Here is a 20,520-nt window from a genome sequence, read left to right on the forward strand (position 1 = left end):
CACAGTACATGAAGATTACCTCTAGTTGTTGGTGTAAGTATTGACAGTTGCTGGTCTGTGGCTCCCAATCTAAATGTGAAGGACTTTGTGGTTCAGGTCTAAAAGCTCTTCTCACATCAGGCAATAGTTTATTTGTTAAAGGTCGCAGACATCCTACCATGAAGTTGTGAACCTCTTCTTTCTAGGAGTCACATTTTAAAATGTATATTTTTTTTATCAAACGTGTTCATAAACTTGACTTGTGCAGGAAAAAGAAAACCGGTATCCTCCTCATTGTCAACACAAGGGACAGTTGCATGACATCGCCATATCCAGAAGCAATCACAATGAGGAGGACAGTACCGCTCAGCGTAGTGTAAAATTAAAACCGATTTGAGTGTTGGGCATAATGAAGTATGATCACAAGACTGAATTTACATCACAATCACCAATAACGCCTCTATCAAAGTTGCCTCTTCCTCACTTGGAGGCCCCAAAATGAGAACTAATCAAACTATTACACAAAGCTGTAGAGCTGGTGCCAGAACACAAAAAAAGTCAAGAGTTTTAATGAAGATTTTTCATTTGAAAGATAACTGGAGAGTGGTGTCCAATTCTTGATCTGAGAGACTGGAACGCGTTTTTAAAGAATGAGCTTTCTGAATGATCTCATTGGACGGCCATAAATAGGAAACTTTTTTGCCTCAATGGATATAGAAGATGCTGATTTACTCTTACCAGTTCATCCGGTGCGCCCACATTGCCTGTGTTTTATGGTAGATGGCCATCACGAAGAGTCCAAAGTACTCCCTTTCATCCTGAAGTTGGCACCCAGCTGAGATACATGATCCACGTATGCGGGTCTTCCCATATCTAGGATTGACTCCTCAAAAGGGCGTATCGTACCAAACATCCGTTGCAATTTACTGGACCCTGCTGAAAGAGCTGGGTTAGATGCTCAGCAAAAGAAAGTTGGTACGAGCATCAGTGCAGATATTTTAAAGGTTCCTCCATCCCAAGAAGGAGGAAAAACTGAAGTTGGCCCATGAAAAGAAGCCAATTTTAATCCGAAAATCCAAAGTATTTCATCTTGCATTCCTTTAATCTCATGTCTGCGGCCCATTGCAAGAACTAAAGCTGAGTGGTAGCTGGTCCCACTGGCCTTACACAAAAGAGAAGACACATGCCATAGTTTGGTTGAAGGTTAAAGAGAACCTTTATATGCAGGACAGGGCCTTTATAAGGTGCAACTCTCCATCTGACGAACACCTCCGTGAAAGGCTGGGGAGCACTTGTATGAAGCTTTTCCACAAGCCGACTTTGATCTCCTCGGGAGAAGAAATTGCATATATCCATCCTGAAGTTAAGAGCATTCACTCAGGCAGTGAAGGCTTTCCTGCTGTGCTGATCTCACATCAAGATGCCAGCTTTGGTAGTTGCTGCTGGGCTGAGGGAGAAGCCTTGACCTGTGGAGCACTTATGGGGGACTCCATTTTCCCTTCCACCGCCACTAGCTCACTCATGCTTAAACGTGGGTCACAGCCAGGCCATGGGTGGGCCAGTCTGTGGCCAAACGAGGCAAGCAACCCCCCCCCCCCACCCCCCCCACCCCTCTCTAATCTCTGCGATTCACCAATTGGAATAAAGGAGCTATGGATAAGAGAAAAAACACCCAGAGAGAACCAGGTGGGGAAATTGCAACTGCTCTAGACTCACTCCTCGTACGGGCAGCCAATGTGTTCACTAAGAAAATCTAACTGATGTCTTTCCCTAGAAGAGTTAAGGAGTGACTTGCCACTTGCTAAAAGTACCTTGCTGTATGCTACAGCAGAAGTTCAGTATTAGTCAGGCCCATCCATCTCCCTCTTAAAACTGAGTGATCCTTGCAGCCTCATTTGTAGCCTTTTGGATTACTTTTCTTTGACATCGAAACCCCCTGCAAAAAAGCAGAGGGGTGGGGCACCACTAAAAGAGGAATCCAAGACTCTAAAAAGACCAGGACTGTAGGCCAAACATCTCTACCAGCTGCCATGAATATGGACGATTTAGGTCATTGAATGAATTTGAATTTGAGTTTTATTACATTTGCATAGTAACTTAAAACCATTGCAATATGAATTTCAGATAAGACCATAAGATCGTAATGAGTTAAGTTACACGTATACAAAATTCATGTATCATTAAAAGATTAAAACAGTTAAATTACTATAAAAAATGCTTTGTTCTTCATACACATAGCTCTCATTATAAATTGTGCGTTCTGCCCGGCTTCATTGCTCTGTCTGGTCAGTGCTATTAACCACGAGGGGACGTTATTGAGAGACCAGTCCAAGTGCTTGTATGGAGGCTTCCCATATCAACCTTATTGGAGGCAGTCTCATGTCGTAGTTAAAAGAATGCACATAGTCCTGGCTACCCCTTAGCCTGGGTGAAATTTAGGCCTTCAATGGCATTTTGTTTTTCTCTGCTGCATCTAGGAATCTCACTAGTCTACAGTTTAATTGAGGTGTTCCTGGGTCAAAGCATGCCAGAGCTGCTTGTCTCCTTGAGTGAATACGCCTTTGGTTTAGAGGGACTATTACCAGCTGTCTCCTATCCTGTATCAGCTCCTGCCAGGAGCATAATAAATGGGTATTGTCGCCCTGGCCATTTTTGCACATACTACAAGATGTTCGAGATGGCTCCCTCTTCCATGGTGGAAGATTCGGAGTGCACGGGATCAAGCCAAGGCGAAGTTTTAAGAATTTTAATTTCTGTGATTTCGGGTAGCCCAAATTGAAATATTTTGAGGAGCTAAGACTTTGTAATTGTTCAGTCATCCAGGCGTGCAATCCTACTGAAAAGGCTGCTTTGTTCTCCACCAGCGCCAATTTTTTCAAGGATTTCCACACTAATTTCTTAAAAGCTGAATGGTGGGTCTGCGTGTTCCAAAGGGCCAAGAGTCCTGTGCATGCAGGAGCCTCCTGAAGATAACTTCTTGCAGGAGAATCCTCCCTCTACTGAAGATCTTGCCATAGAAGCTGATTTAGAGTTTTGGGGATGATAGTCTGATTTTGTTCCAGCAGTTGATATGCGCCGTATCTGGCCCATGATTGCTTCAGTAGGCCGAATTCCAGCCTAATTTGCACCAGGGAAGTCTAGTTTGGAAGGTTGAACGTGGTTCTGTATGCTTTTACTAAAGTTGTGTCCAGCAGTTTAGCATCTCTCCCTCTTAAGGCTTCACTACCATAAGTAATTGTGGGTAGGATTTTGGCCTGTGCTTCTTTCAGTAGGGGACTCAATGTTGGGCCCAGTAGTTTAGATGTTAAGCTTTTCATAGTTAATGCTAGCACCAACGCCTTTCTTTTAATCTCCTCTTGGTGTCGAGCAAATGTTCCGTCTTTTTTCAATATAAACACCTAGGTACTTATAGACTCCCGCTGAGTCTATTCGTGTACCGCCCAGCATGCCAGCTGCTCACTGCCTTCCTTTTGTTGTTAATTGACATAGTTCTAGTTTTCTTTAAGTTGATTGAAAACTTGTTTGCTTCAGCGTAATCCTGCATACTGTTGAGAAGATGTTGCTAGCCAACTACTGTGTGGCTAAGCAAGATTATGTCCGTGTAAAGTAGATTGGACAGAGTTGTGCCCCCCATCCTGGGTGCGTGAGAATTGCTGGTGTTGAGTATTTGCGGTAGGTCTGCCACGAATAAATTTAATAACATGGGTGCCAGCATGCAGCCCTGTTTGAGGCCTTTGTGATCTTCTGCTTAATTAGCAGATGCGCAGCTTCATCGGACGTTTCCTTCAGAAGTTGATTTGCGTCTAAGGATTTATGAGACTGTCTTTTATTAGATTAGTCGCATCACGATCAGTTGGAGCTGCCCTGCTCTGGCCCAGGTTAAGGGAACCCGCTGTAAGGTAGTTGAAGTGGGTGTACAGATAATTGGCCCAGGTTTCCTCTAATATGTATGATGAGATTCCCCCACATTGCGAGTTAATGATTGTATTCACTATTTTCCAGAAAAGTTGTCATTTTGTTTTTTGTTTTGAAGAAGTTTGGCCCAGGTGTCATCTTCATGGTTTTGTTAATGCCCCATTTCAACTTCTTTAGATTATTTCTTTGCTGACGCAAAGAGGAAAGTAGCAAGAGATTCCCAGGATCATGGTGCAGGGATCTTATTGAGCCGTTTATAGCTATTTTGAGGCTTTTAATTTACGCGCCTTGTACTGCAGTTACCCTTTTCGCTCGCTTGAACTGCAGAGTGTGCTTCATTTTTATTTGCGACACTTGTAGTTCTCTGAGCATCTTGGTGAAGCGTTCCCGAATTTGAATGTAGTCCATGTTGGTCAGATAGGAGTAGGAAATTCAATGCAGATTCTGACATGGTTTCGATGTTTGCCGTGAATTTGATTCTCTTATAGTCTGACGTATAGATGGTGCCGGAGACTGGGGCTGTCTGGATACCAGAGGGAGCAGTTGTGGCTAAAGTTATTTCTTGTGGGCGATGATCACGATCTCCCTTGTCCCCCATTCTAAAATTGATGATAAATTAAAAGGAGAGACTAGTAAACGTATAGTCCAAAATCGAGGAAGTTGTTGCAGTATAGTAACTGGCTACAGAAGGAGTGTCTCCTGCGAATCTTCCGTTAAGGGCCCTGAGATTGGAGTGTTCCAGATCCTCAAGAAGGCTTCTGTTTATCTTGTTGGTTTTCTTGTGAGTGAAGATGCCTTGTGTTGGTATATTGCAGTATGAAGTTTGAAATCTTGCTTCATATTAGTCTGATCCCAATAAGTATTGATTCAAGTCCCTCGACAGAATATTTGATGATTCAGTGCTGCCTATATAGGTAGTTATTTGGCCAAATAGCTTCACCGAATCTGTTGCTAAACATTTCGGGTGGATGTATGCGTTGACAATCGTTACTTTTTTGTGCGCCTGCCAGAGAGAATAAGTTTGGTTGCTAAGGCAACCTCTGTTCTCTGGTCGACTGTGGCTGCTGTAGGTATGGTAGTTGCCGAAATATAGGTTGCCAGCCCGCCTGAACAGTGACCGTTTTTTCCGCCTTTTGTAGCTGGTATGGTGAAGCAGTGGAACCCGTGTATATGTAATGGTTCAGTCAGCCATGTTTCCTGCAACAGGATTATATTAAACGTTTTGAAGTATTGCAGAAAGTCTGGGTAAGAAGCTTTTGAGGCAAGACCATTGGTGTTCCATGAGCAAAGGTAAAACACACTTCCTTTTTAGGGCTCGCGCAGCGAGAGCCCTTTTGTGTGGGGTTTCAAAACAGAGCCTGGAATCGCACACGCTTGTGCTTTTCCTTTTGACTCCCGCGATTGGCCTTTGCGTGCGTGTTTCTCACAAAGACTGCACGCAATAGGCCAAAGGCGGGCGCATTGCTCCACCCATGGCCTATTGGTGTCTATTACGCGCACCAAAGGCATGTGGTTTCAATTATCGTGCCCAGGCACGACAATTGAAAACACATGTTTCGCTGTTGTATGCGCGCCCCCCACTTGCGGGCGTGGTGTTTTTTTTTTTTTTTTTTTTTTTTTTTTTTTTACAATAGCAATCGCTTTCGTGATCGCTTTCAGTGCCGCTTTTTTTTTTTTTGTCTGAACTGGTATGTAATGTATTCTGCTCAGTGGGGAACTGTACTGCTTTGAATCTTTTTTCCCGGTGCGTCTGCGGCAGCTCTTGAGGCTTGATGCTGGCCGTTGTTCTGCCCAGGAGCTACCAGAGCCGGTGTGGACAAGAGGTAGGTGATTGGCTGGTGCAAAACTGCTTCTCTCCTGTTTTATGATGTGCGATGCCGGGTCCTCGCTGCTGAGCTGGTAACGTTAGCGTGGGGGTAACCATGAAGGAGAGGTTCTCACAAACACATGGACTCTCCCTCTGGGGCTACGGCTACATCACCCAGTGCCCAGCGGCTTGAAACTGATTGAATCCCCTCCCTTTCCCATACCCAGAAACTGATTAAAATAGGAAATTGTAATCCTCTTGTGTCCCTTTTCCATTTCAAACCGCTAATTCTGACTCCTCTCCAGGTTATTTTCTTAAACATATTTTGAATGGAAGCATCTAAAAAATAAAAAAAAGCGTTTGTTTTTCGCAAAATCCAACCGTGGTGCCTAGCAACAGGGCGGTGCTCTACATTTGCGCATAACAGCCGCTTGATTTGTGTTTTTATTCCGATGTTTGTGGCTTTTTCTCCGTCAGCTGTTGTGTTTTTTAATAAATGTAGTTTTGTGCTTTAAATGCAGAGTGCCCACGCCCACCCTCTAAAAGGATGTGTGTTTTTCAGGGTACAGGTTACCCCAAGGTTGACAGTGGTGAGGGTGGTGCCGGCACGTTTCTTCCTCCTTCCGCATTAGTCCCCACCTTCGCTGTGGCCGCTGACAGGTGAGCGTGCAGCTCCTGCAGGAACAGCGATTATGTTGCAAAACAGATTACACTGGAGCGTCATCAGGAGGCTCCCTGCCCAGGAGGCGCAGAGCAGTGACACAATTCTCTCTGCAGTGCCATCCTCCCTACTGCCTGCAGTGGACCAAACTGTTTATTATTTAATTGTATGTTTATATAGAGCTTTGTACGTCGACTAAGTCGGAGCGCTTTGTGCTTGAGTCAACTGTGGATATATTGTACAGTTTCAACTACAGGGTGATGTGGCTTATGATTGTTGCTATGCATCGTCTCCCTAGTTCTCAGTTCTGTGCTGCTCAGCCAGTGTGTGTGAGGTTACTAAATATTGAGGAGTGCCTTGGTTGGTGTGAATGTCAGTTGGAGAGAATGGACTGAGCAGCAAGGATGCTGCTCCTTTGATTTGAAATTTGTAAAGCGCAGCAATCGCCTTAAGGCATCAAGGCGCTGAAAACCAGCCGTCCAGAAGGAAATTGACAATCAAAACTACCCCAGATAGAAAGCTAGACAGAACAAGCATTTGCAGTGCAATGGGTCTCGCTTTCACGCGAGTTTGAGCTATTGACATTGCAAATAACAATGCCTTTTATTTTTGTTTTAGTTTTAAAAACATAAATAGAAGGCATTGTCATTTACAATGCCAATAGCTTAAACTCGTTGGAAAAAGGAATTAGTCACTGAATAAGGTGACAATTAGCAGAGGCAACACTTTTCCTAAGTCTGAGAACTATTTTCCAGCTGCTTGTGTAGAAAAAATAGAACTTTATATGAAAACAATTTGTTCGAGGCATATGAGCTGCAGATTGTACACTTAGCATAGGTCGCCATCTGGTGTTGGGCCCGGATGTTTGCAGTTTGTTTTTCTTCTTGGACAGTCTTTGGAAGTCACGAGTTTGGTGACTCCTCCTTCGGTCCGTACTGCGCATGGGCTTCGGCTCCATCCTCAGATTGTTTTTTTCCGCCATCGGGCTCGGATGTGATACTTCGTGCTCCGGCTTCGAACTTCTACGGTTCCAGCCTCGACGGAAAATCCTCGATTCTTCGAGTTCCTTCATCATCTTCATCTCTCGAAGCGGCACTTTCTCCATCCCGTACATCGACACCGGCCTTCGGGCCCTCCGCGACTCCGGTCCCGGCCGATGGAAAGGACTCCGTTCAAAAAGTGCCCAAAATGTGGGTCTAAATTTCCCCACACCGACCTCCATCAGGTGTGTAACCTTTGCCTCTCTCCGGAACACGAGGCCAGAGACTGCCCCGCCTGCAAGTCTTTTCGATCGAAGAAGACCATCCGAGATCGAAGAGCTCGACGCACCATGGCGCACTCATCCTCTGCAGCTCCACCGGACATCTTCGGAGACGACGCCGAAGCTTCGGGGCAAACACACACCGAGCAGGAGGAAGACGTCGTCAGCGCTTCCGAGGCCGACGACTCCGACGTGGAGGACATTACACCAGCGCAGCGGGCCGTGAGTACTATGCCCCCTCCCACCCCCACGCCGAAAACCAAAGAGACTCAGGTTACTCCCTCGCCTGCCGGCCTGGGCAAAACCAAAACCAAAACTTCGATCACCCCACCTTCGGGCCCGGTGTCGAAGCTCCCAAAGTCTCATGGCAGCTCGGGATCGAGCCAGCCAACACCCGGTGCCGAAAAACAGCATCCGGCACCGAAGACTGCAAAATCCAGCTCGACTCCGAAACCACCGGTGCCGAAGCCTGGACACTCGGTGCCGACCAAACACAAACACAAATCTGTCGGCACCGATGCTCCGGCGCCGAAACATCATTTGACGCCGAAACACCCGGAGACCTCAAAAAAGCATGGCGCACACAGACCATCGAAACCCCCGGTTCCGAAATCACCGGTGCCGACAGACGACTCGACACCATTGGCTCTGTTTACACCAGACCCTTTACAAAAGACTTTGTCCAAAGATCCAAAGACTGGGCTTTTGACTTTAACTACCAAGAAAAGACGCCTTGATGCTCCGGCTCCTCCTCCTCCACCCAAAAGGAAGGACTCTGCTACTTCTCCCCTCAGAGTGCCCTCCCCACCACCGCCTCCCCTACCCCCTCCACCTCCTCCACCGCCTCCACCTCACAGGTCTCCGCCACCTGTACCTCACTACGATCCGACCCCATCCCCAGATCCGGATGATGGGGATCCGGACAATTACCCGGCGGACGCCCCAATGGATCCCACTCCACCAGGGACCCCAGATCCATGGGAGGATTACAATAACCCTGATATACCCAATGTACCTCAGGACGACCTATACCCATCAAGACCGTCTCCTCCAGAGGACTCCTTAGGGTTTCACCATTTAGTGCAGAGAGCAGCACACTACCACGGGGTGGACATGCACAGTGAACCAGTAGAAGAAGACTTCCTACTGGATACATTTGATATACAAGACAAATCCACTTCCATTTTACCCATGCTTAAGGGTGTCACCAAGCACGCTACAGAGGTGTTCAAAGACCCTGTCAGAGCCAGAGTACTGAACCCTAGAATAGAGAAGAAGTATAAGGCGGCACCCACAGACCCTGCTTACATCAAGGGCCCTGCTCCCCTAGATTCCCTAGTTGTCTCCACAGCTAGAAAGCGGGCTAACTCCCAATCCTCAGGAGATGCCCCACCGCCAGACAAAGAATCTAAACTTCTGGACGCGTTTGGTAAACGCACCGCCTCCCAAGCTGCAAACATGTGGCGCATTGCAAACACACAAGCACTGCTTGCGCGATATGATAGAGCACACTATGACGAACTAGAGGCTCTTATGCAGCACCTTCCAGAAAAATACAAGCACAAGGCTCATGACCTGATACAGGAGGGTAAACTAATTACAAACACCTCCATTAAGTGTGCCTTCGATGCAGCCGACACAGCTTCCAGGGCCATAAATACCAGTGTCCTACTTCGCCGCCACGCCTGGCTCAGGATCTCAGGGTTCAAGCCTGAAGTCCAGGCATCCATACTCAATCACCCCTTTGACCAGGAAACACTCTTTGGGCCAAAGGTAGACGAAGCGCTCGAAAAGATGAAGAAAGACACAGACACCGCAAAGTCTATGGGGGCACTCCAAACACAAGCCTCCAAACGTTCCTTTCGACGCTCGTCCTTTCGTGGCACAGGCAGAGGCTCCTCCACCGATAACGCCTCTACCTCCTACAAGTCCCCTCCTCAAAATACCTTTTCAAAGGGCAATCAGAGGTGGTTACAGGGGTAACAACAATAAGGGCAGGGGCAAAACCAACAACACCCGTTCTGCCACCCCCCCCGCACAATGACTCCCCTCCGCTCCCCCCAGACCATTCCACTCCGGTCAGGGGCAGACTACAAAACTTTATCCACGTATGGGAGTCCATAACATCGGACAAATGGGTGACCCAAATCATTCGGTCAGGGTACTGTCTCGAACTAACATCTACCCCACCCAATATCCCACCAAGGCACCGTCCAATGTCTCAAGAACATTCCACACTGCTCAAACAAGAGGTACTCTCACTCCTCCAAAAACACGCTATAGAGCAGGTCCCCGTCAATCAACAAAATCTAGGGGTCTACTCCCTATATTTCTTAATACCAAAGAAAGACGGGACCCTCAGACCCATTCTCGACCTCCGGCCTCTAAATGCCTACATACATTCAGACCATTTTCACATGGTCACCCTACAGCAAGTCCTCCCACTCCTCTGCCAGGGAGACTTTCTCACAACCTTGGATCTGAAAGACGCATACTTTCACATTCCAATACACCCCTCTCACAGGAAATACCTCAGGTTCGTGGTGGACGGGCAACATTACCAATTCACGGTTCTCCCCTTCGGGGTCACCACCGCACCACGGGTGTTTACCAAATGCCTAGCAGTAGTAGCAGCACACCTCAGACGTCAACACATTCACGTCTTCCCTTACCTGGACGACTGGCTGATAAAAGCCGCGTCCTACGACCAATGTGTGCAACATACAAACAGCACCATCCAACTGCTCCACCAGCTAGGCTTCACGGTGAACTACCAAAAGTCCCACCTCATACCATTTCACACAAAGCAATATCTCGGGGCCACTATAGACACCTCCAAGGGTATAGCCTATCCAAACTCAGCCAGAATCACAAGCATTCAAGCCTTACGCAAAACATTCCTTCCTCAACACTCTCTTCCAGCAAGAGTGTTTATGAAGCTCATAGGAATGATGGCGTCTTGCATCTTCATAGTGCCCCATGCAAGACTCCACATGCGTCCACTTCAAGAGTGCCTAGCACAACAGTGGAACCAGGCCCAGGGTCAGCTGACGGATCTGGTGTTGGTGGACGGCCGCACACATCACTCTCTGCAGTGGTGGAACACCACAAACCTTTCCAAAGGGCGGCCGTTCCTGGACCCGGTTCCTCAGGTGATTCTAACAGCGGACGCATCGCTCTCCGGTTGGGGAGCGCACCTCCTACACCTCACCATGCAAGGTCTATGGACGCCACAGCAAAAATCGCTCCACATCAACCACCTGGAGCTCTTGGCGATCTTTCTAGCCCTAAAATCTTTCCAAAAACAAATTTCGGGCAAAGCAGTCCTCATTCGCACAGACAATATGACTGCGATGTATTGTATACAAAAACAGGGGGGGACACGCTCTCCCGCTTAGCCCAGAGCATATGGAGATGGGCAATTCCCCAAAACATCTTTCTCCTGGCACAGCACGTTCCAGGCATACAAAACACCATGGCAGATCTGCTCAGCAGACAAACACAACAACTACACGAATGGGAACTGCATCCACAAGTTCTTCACCCATTCTTCCAACAGTGGGGGCATCCTCAGATAGACCTCTTCGCCACCCACGAAAACAAAAAATGCCCAAGCTTCGCCGCCAGATACCCACACCCATTGTCCAAGGGCAATGCGATATGGATGAACTGGTCAGGCAGATTTGCATACGCCTTTCCACCTCTCCCACTAATTCCATTAGTGGTCAGGAAGCTACAACAGCACTCCCTCACACTCATTCTGGTAGCTCCGACGTGGGCCAGGCAGCCGTGGTACACCACGCTACTACAACTGTCAGTGGTACCACATCAAAAACTGCATCTATCCCCATGCCTCCTAACCCAGAACCATGGAGAAATCAGGCACCCGGACCCAGCTCAGCTCAACCTGGCGATCTGGCTCCTGAAATCCTAGAATTCGGATACCTTAACCTTCCCTCTGATTGCATGAACATCATCATGGAAGCCAGACGTCCTACCACTAGAGCATGCTATGCCGCAAAGTGGAAAAGATTTGTAATTTACTGCCGTAACAATACAATCAACCCTCTAGATGCATCCATACAGCACATCATATGCTATCTGCTCCATCTTCACAGGTGTAACCTGGCATATTCATCCATACGCCTACACCTAGCAGCGATCGCTGCCTATCTACAAAACAGACAGCATTTATCACTCTTCAGAGTGCCCGCTATTAAAGCCTTCATGGAAGGCCTTAAACGAGTAATTCCTCCCAGGGCACCACCTTCCCCTGTATGGAATCTAAATTTAGTTCTTACACGTCTAATGGGTCCGCCCTTCGAACCAATGCACAAATGTGAGCTACAGTTTCTCACCTGGAAAACAGCTTTCCTTGTAGCTATCACTTCCCTTAGAAGGGTCGGTGAAATACAAGCGTTCACCATACAGGAACCCTACATACAAATGCATCACAGCAAGGTCATACTTCGCACAAATCCGAAGTTTCTGCCCAAAGTCATTTCCCCCTTCCACCTCAATCAATCAGTGGAATTACCTGTCTTCTTTTCGCAACCCCAATCTGTTGCAGAAAGGGCCTTACACACGCTTGATGTAAAAAGGGCGTTACTATACTACATACAAAGAACGCAACCCTTCAGGAAGACTAAACAATTGTTCGTTTCCTTCTCTCCACCACATAAAGGCAACCCCATTTCAAAATCAGGGATAGCTAGGTGGATTGTAAAATGCATACAAATTTGCTATCAAAAGGCAAAGAGAACATTATCTGTTCCCCCTAAAGCCCACTCTACAAGAAAGTTAGGGGCTTCTATGGCTTTTCTAGGGAATATACCCTTAGATGACATCTGCAAGGCAGCCACATGGTCTACACCGCACACCTTCACAAAACACTACTGTGTAGATGTGCATTCCAAGCAGCAAGCTAGGGTGGGCCAGGCTGTACTAAAGACACATTTTCAAACAGCTGCAACGGATACCGGTGGTCGCCGCTAAGGTTGGGTACTGCTATGTAATCTATGCTAAGTGTACAATCTGCAGCTCATACGCCTCGAACGGAATATGCTACTTACCAGTATGCATCTGTTCTTGGCATGTAGAGCTGCAGAGTTGTACACGCCCACCCGCCTCCCCGGCTACCTGTATCCGTTCCAGTACATCTTATTTAGATACAACACATGGGTTTCTCACTGTTATTACTACGCTCCATCATTTCCCTGTTGGCGAAAAACAATCTGAGGATGGAGCCGAAGCCCATGCGCAGTACGGACCGAAGGAGGAGTCACCAAACTCGTGACTTCCAAAGACTGTCCAAGAAGAAAAACAAACTGCAAACATCCGGGCCCAACACCAGATGGCGACCTATGCTAAGTGTACAACTCTGCAGCTCTACATGCCAAGAACAGATGCATACTGGTAAGTAGCATATTCCTCCTTGGGTCTATTTTAACCCCGTTTTATGCCCCTAATTACTAGCATTTTTACAGTGTAAAGCGCTAGAAGAAAATAAGCATTTGCAGCGCATTAGATCTTGCATTTGAGTTTGAGCTGTTGACATCGTAAATAACTATGCCTTTTATTTGTGTTTTGAAAACGTGCATGGGGTGCGTAAACACGCACTTTGTACTTCTAGTCCTTGCTCAGGAGATGCAAGACTGGCAGTAAAAGAGGCACAGTTACTGCCAACCTTGCTTCTCGTGAGCAACTACTATAAGTACCAAGTGCATGTTTAGGCACAACTTGCAGGTCTTCAAAATATATAAATAACAGACATTGTCAATTACAATGCCAATAGCTCAAACTCTTGCAAATGCGAGACCTATTGCATTGCAAATGCTTGTTGTTGATTGTTGCCTCATAGAATGGTATGAGTATTTTCCTTGCTTTAGCAACCAATAATAAATCTGTTGGATTCCATCGAGTCAAACATTGCCCTATTGATCGAAATGTGACAAACCCCATTGTGGTCACTTTGTAGTCCATGAAGCCACAACATCCATTTCAATAACTTTTTTACTTTATTCGATGTGAAAAAACATCATAAAAGTATAAAACAGATTAAGAAAAAGCACTTCATTGATTACATGGTTTGTACAGTATATTGAACTAATGACCACTTTCCCCATTGTAGCCATACTATACATTCGGTGAGAGATGTAACATACATAATAAAGTAATGCATAAGTCGAATTGCAATACATTAGAACCCAACCACTTCAAATAAAATGAGATGAATTTAGATCACAGCAAACTTGTTTATCTATTGTTTCATTTTGATAAGCTTTTGTCTTATCCTCCATGCGTTTCCAAGGAACTTTGCTGTACCACAGGTTACGCTGGAAATTAATGTCTCGTATGTTACAATACGTAGAGCCACCCTGTGGGATGAACAGCCAAGGTTATTGCACACTGGTTTTAGCCACCTTGACCTCACTTGACTATAAGCCCTGCATGCAAACATAAAATGTGCGATGGATTCCGTGGGGGAAGCACAGCCCGGGCAGCCCTTATCATTTTCCGTCTGGCCATTCCAGCCTCTTTGGAAATCATGGAGAGGGAGTGTGCCATACCTAAATTTTAGGTAGAGAACCCTGTCCCCCGGGGTCTCAATAAGGTCCAGGAAGGGTTCCAGTCTGGGGACATGCTTAACATCCAGAAATCTCTCAGACAAGATGCCGTTCTGATTCTTGTTACAGTAGCAAAAATCCAGTCCCAGTAGAGCTTTTTTACTAAATGTTTAGGCGGGGGCGTCTGACTCTCCCATGCCTGATCTAAACCAATTGCACCCACTAGTTTTTTCAGGTTGGACACCCAGCCTACTTTATGACCTGCACCCAGATTTAACAGTTCAGTTAGGCCAGAGGCATAATGGCTTAAGTCAGGAGACCTCCTGAGCCGGATCCAATACAGCAGGGGGCGCAGCCTCGCCACTTCATTTATTGGGTGTCTCCCAAGGTCATAGCGGAGCGGGACTAAGGGGGTAGACTAAGGGAGCGAGACTTAATCTCTGTAGAATTTATTCTCAGATCTTACTAGCTCGGAAAGATTTTCGAACCCCCACAGTTCCGCTCCGTAGAGGCTCCCAGGCAGGGCCTTGCCCTCATATACTTTTATTAGCTGGAGCTATGGGCCGGCTATAGGAAAGTCTCTGGTGTCTGGCTATGGCCCCTGAAATCCGTTTGTGATTTAGAAGCATTTTTGTCGAATGGAGAGACCACTTCATTTTATTATTCACCCTTACCCCTAGATAGTCAAATGCCTCCACAAGCTCTAAAGGGCAGTCGTTCAGCTTGATTTTTATTCCTGAAGCTTTTTGGTGGAGCCAAAGCCATTCGCTTGGTTTTAGATGTGTTGATAACCAAGCCTCTGGTTCACAGAACATGGAGAATCGATCAAGGAGTTTCTGCAGGCCTATGGGACTTTTAGAAATCAGGAGGGTGTCGTCCGCAAAAAGTAAGGTCGGTGTTTTTTCCCCACACAGGGTTGGGGCATCGGCCATGTCCTCTCTCAAATGGTCCGCCACCCCATTTATGTAGAGAGAGAACAGGGTCGGTGCCAAAACACAACCCTGGCGTACCCCTCTCTGAACTGCTATTTTCTCAGTTAGCTGGCCCTGGCCACCCCACCTCACTCTAGCATAATTATCTTCATGCAGGTGCTTGACAAGATTCAGGATCAGGGGAGGGATTCCGAGGTCTAACAAAATTTGCCATAACTTGGAACGAGGGACCAGGTCAAAAGCTGTTTTTAAATCTATAAATGCCAGATACAGGCTACCCTTCTCGATGGTTACAGTTTTCCAATAAATCAGGCAGTCTAAATACCTGAGCCATTGTTCCAACATCACATCTAAACCCTGCCTGGAAGTGGGACAGGACGCCCTCCTCATCGATCCATTCTTTCATCCGCATTAAGAGGACCCTGCCAACCACTTTTTGGGCAACGTCAATCAAGCTGATCGGTCTGTAATTGGCAGGGTCCTCTCTATCCCCCTTCTTAAAGATGGTCACCACCTCCGCCCCTTTCCAGGATTCTGGTACAGGGTGGCCATTCGCTATGAGATTTAGATATCTTCAAATGAATTGGGCCCAAAGATCTTTTTCGTGGAGCATGAGGTCTCCTGGGAGGCCATCGGGTCCAGCAGCTTTACCGGGCACAATCGAGGCAATAGCTGGAAGTACCTCGTTAAGCCCAAACTGCTCTCCCTCGAGTGGAAGTACAATTGGCTCTAGATCACTCCCTTGCTCCAATAGTACAGGCCCTTCGTCACCCATGTATACTTTCTGGAAGTGGTCGTACTATTCTCGCCCTGCTATATGGTTCGGTATTGGGTCAGCCCCCCTCCTCGTGCTAACATTGAGGTCCCAAAATAGGGTAGCATCCTTCAGCGGGTCGGCGGATTTGAGTTCTTTCCAGTGGGTTTCTTCCCAAGCTCGTTTCACTATGGCGATAGACCTATAGTATGATTTCCTTGCGGCGAGGATATTTATCTGGACCTTGGATTTTAAAGCTCTCGATAGGTCCTGCCTCCTTTTCCTGCAATCATCAGAATACCATAGGTTTTCGGCCTTTGGGGGAGGACGCTTACAACCCCAATTAACTTTGGCCTGGAAAAACTCGCCCACCTTGACCACAGTTGAAAGATATATTTCCTTAAGCTTTGAAGAATGAGCAGGTGAAGGGGGAGTATCAGGAACACCATTGAGCGTTAAAATACTGGCATTCATAATCTTCCTGATGCCATCCAAAGACAATTCTTGTTCGGCAACCCTGGGCCATTTAAGGCACCGATTACAGTTGGAGGGCACAATTTCTCTCAACCAGGGGCTCCTGGTGCTGACCTACTCGGTTGGTATAAGATCAGAGTTGCGCAAAAATTGCATGGACAAAGGGTTGTGATCGCTTTCGCATCTTGGAATAACTTCCATATCGATGAGGTCGACCCATGACCCGACGTCCAGCAAGATATAGTCGATGCGTGAAGGCACCCTGGTTCTAATAAAGGTTGGAGCTCCCGTTGGATCAGATTTTGTTCTACCATTTGTCGCCCTCAGATTATGCTCTAGGGTCAGAGCATTGATTTGAATGGCTCTTTGAGACCATTTCTTTATTGGAGGGAGGCTAAGGCAGGGAATTTCCCACTTAGTGTCTAAGTCCCTAATACCCTGGACATCCTAGTCGCAAAGGGGCTCAAAAGTGCAATTAAGATCTCCTGCAACGATAATACCTGCTGCGGAGGTGATGGCGGTAAGCTCAGAGTCCAGGGACGATATAATAGGGCTTACTTTGCCTCCCGGGGTTCCTCTGGCATAGATGTTAAAGATTTCTAAGCCATCTTTTAAATCTGGCCCACCAATAGAGATACGAAGGATGTCCTGAGAAGAGGTTACATTTTTTTTAGGTGACCAATTCAAGTGGATGTTAACCCAGACATGGAGCCCCCCTGAAGGCCTACCTCTGGGTGAGCTAATCGCTGGAATATGGACATTTAATAGGGGCCGTGAGGGGGCTCTGAGAAGCTGCTAGCCACAAACTACTAGTCTCCCGCAAATGAGGGTCTACAACCACCTGTACTTAACGGGGAGGGTTTGTCATCCCAACTGCAGTTGTGTGGTCATATGTCTAAAAATCAAACTAACTTACCCATTGTTTTTTTTCATTTTCTTTTCATCCCATGAATGTCAAATCTCTTGTGAACACTGGTGCAGAGAGAATGGAGGTGCCTGCTGGTAGGTTAGGTAGTTAAGGAAGCTGTGGGCCCATGGGTTTTGAGAAAAGGAGGACCCAAGTTCTGGAACTGCCCGCTGCTGCATGCCCCTATCGCGGTAGCTGTTCCTTTGTGAAGGCCTTCCCAGAGCGAGAGACTGGATCAGTTAATTGGGAAGGTCTCTCATTGGTTGAAATTTTTTTCCCAGGGGTGGACTATCGCTCAAGTGAGCATATTTTGATGGCAAGAATTACACGGGTAGTGACCCGTCCCATAAAACCAGGAGATTGGATTGTTATAAAGTTTGACCACAGATTAGTGGGTGTACTGCTTCAGCAGTTACCTTCACCCTCGTTAGAGACTCAGATATTTGCCCTCCCATTAGGCATATTACATTTAGATATATAACACTCGCTAATAACCAAGGGTGTCTAGGAGCGGGGACTCTGCAGTAACAGCTAACCGGAGGGGATGTTACATTGGTGCGATCGGGCTAGTTGTTAGTCTGGTTTTTAAGAGCTTGCGGAATGCCAAAAGATTGCTTTCCATCTTGAGTGCTAGGGGGAGTGAGTACCTGCAACAAAACGTCCACCCCCACCACCTGAGACTGCGTGTAAAATAATCAGGGCCAAGATCATGCAGTGCTTTAAAGGCAAGGCCGAGGGCCTTGAATTTGATTAGTCTTTTAACTGGTAACCAGTGCAACAACGCAAGGGCATGAGCCATGGATTGATGTTTCGGGATGGCGAGCAGCAGAAGAGCTGCTGCATTTGGAGGACCTGCATTTTATTACGGAATAGTAATTGTATATTCAGGAACAGCCCGCTGCAGTAATCAATTTTTGATGGGATAAGTGCTGCAACCACAGCTTTTTAAAGCTCCATTAGAATGTAAGGTAACCTTTTCCTGACAGTCTGAATCGTGAAAAACAGGAGGCGGTGACAGCATTAATTTTCACCGTGGAAACTGGAATCAGGATTTCTCCCGGTTCCCGTGGCCACCAGCTTGGTTGTCGGAAGTTCTTGTGTTCAGAGAAGCACCTCAGTTTTTCCTGTGTTTAGCTTCAGGCAGTTTTGGGTCATCCAGTGCCCAACCTCACACATGCATTCATGAAATCTTGATGCGGTGTCAGTCGTGTCTCCTGCAAAGGCTGCCACAATTTGCGTGTTGTCAGCATATGACCCCATCTTAAAGCCGAAGAACTTTGAGTGCGCAGGGGGGAGTGACATAAAGGTTGAAAAAGGTTGGACTCGGCACGGAGCCCTATGGCACCCCACAATGAAAAGTGAACAGAGAGGATCCGTGTCCACCAAGCTCCATCAATTGCTCCCGATCACTGAAAAAAGGGCTTCAGTAGAGCCAGCGCTCTGCCCCTGATACCCACAAAAGAGTAGACGTATAACGTGATCAACCGTGTTGACTGCTGCCGAGAGGTCCAGCAAGATCGAGGCTGTCTTCCCGCCTTTGTCCAGGACCTCTTATTTCCTCCGACACATTGATCAATGCCAGCTCAGTGCTGTGTTGACTTCTAAAACCATATTGAGAGCTGTCTCGAAGTTTATTATCATCAATAAACTGGGTTAGCTGTATATTTATGGCCTCTCCACGATCTTGGCTGGAAAAGATAGTTGAGAGATCTGCCTGTAGTTGTTCGGATCTTTATTGTCCATATTTGGGTTTTTTCAGCGGGGAGAATGGATGCACTCTATTTTACTGGGAACTGCCCATCGGACAGCATACAGTAAAAAATATCTTTAAGGTAGTTGGCTAGAACTTCTGGGGCCAAGTGGAGAACATTTTGGGGGCTTGGGTCTCATGGTGATCCCAATCTTTTCTGACTGAGAATCGTCATGACCTGGGCATGTGAGATGGGTTTGAACAAATTAAGGCTGGGGCTCGACTATCTGGGCAGCTTGATCCCTCCGATGTAGTGGATGTGGGTCGCTCCGTATGCCCTCTCACCACCCGATGGGTGGAGGAGGAGGCTCACCAATGTCCCTCTTGTAGGTCCAGGGAGATCGATTGCCTCTGTTCCTATTTTGCGTAACTATATGCCCTTTAGATCAGATGAAACAACAAGAAACAGATACACACCATTGGAGGGATAGGAGATTTGTGACTTACTGACGACAAAATACTACGGTCACAGTTAAGGAGTCTGGAGTCAACCGTTTGCTACTGCTGAAAGGTTGGTGGGGATGGCAAAATTCCTAACATGGAATATAGTGGCCAGAAGACAAAAATTGGAAAATCCAGATTGGGTGTGAAGTTGTCGGATATGATCTATTTTTCAGGAAACGTGGGAAGTGGACCCCACTTTTTTCTGGATGGTTTTCGCTTTTGTTCCCTTGCTGTTGCATCTAGGCCGGTAGAGCTAAACGTGGTATTCTCGTCATGATTGCGAATATTAGTACGGTTAAAGTTCTTACGTTCTATAATGATTCCACTTCTTTCCGTAGTTTGGTCTTTGAGGGACATGTATACTGGGATTTGATCATTATGAATTTTTATAACTGCTTTGCTGGCAACATGGCGCAGGTGATGTGTTTATTGGAGAAGGTTATACATGCCATTGGTTCCCAACACCCCAAACCCTTGAACGTAATTTGGTTGGGCGATTTTCAATGGGTGCTTCTGGCAGAAGTTGCAGAAAGCGGTATATGGGCTAATTGATAATGAGGGTGATACTGTCAGCCGCTTCGAACATAATGAATATGGGAATTCTTTGAATAGGTTTTTGGTTAGAATGAACCTAGTAATAACAAATATGGTGGATCCCTAGCTAGGACGTCCGGCCAAAACCTATGGGAGTTTAGATATTGGGACTACAATGGAGTACATTATAGCCTTGGAATCTAGCTGTACTTGGCTAACCAAGACAGAGGTGCCCTCCGTATGTAGGGACCATGCCTCACTCATGCTCACTGAAGTATGAGGGAATATATAAATCTCAGACTGATATTCCTAAGCCGGTGCTAGCCAGGAAGAATGGCTATATTCTGAGATGGGACAAAGTGGATATAGATAGATTGCACCCAGAGGTCTTAAATTCTAAACAGTTAGAGGTGCGTGTATGCTTAAATACAGAGTCTTTGGCAGGACACATTATTTTAGCATTTATTGACGTCCTGTAATAAAACTTGCTTTGACTCTGGAATCTTGCCCTAAGAAGTATCAATCATTCTGTTTTG

General features: G+C 46.6%; 1 protein-coding gene across 1 annotated transcript in view; it reads left to right on the plus strand.

Annotated features, from left to right (window-relative positions):
• LOC146797186 (uncharacterized) overlaps positions 1 to 20,520 on the plus strand; it is a 285,008-nt gene that overhangs the window by 28,886 nt on the left and 235,602 nt on the right. The window lies entirely within an intron of this gene.

The sequence above is a fragment of the Triturus cristatus genome, chromosome 10 (genome assembly GCF_964204655.1).
Source record: "Triturus cristatus chromosome 10, aTriCri1.1, whole genome shotgun sequence".
In the NCBI taxonomy this organism is placed as follows: Eukaryota; Metazoa; Chordata; class Amphibia; order Caudata; family Salamandridae; genus Triturus; species Triturus cristatus.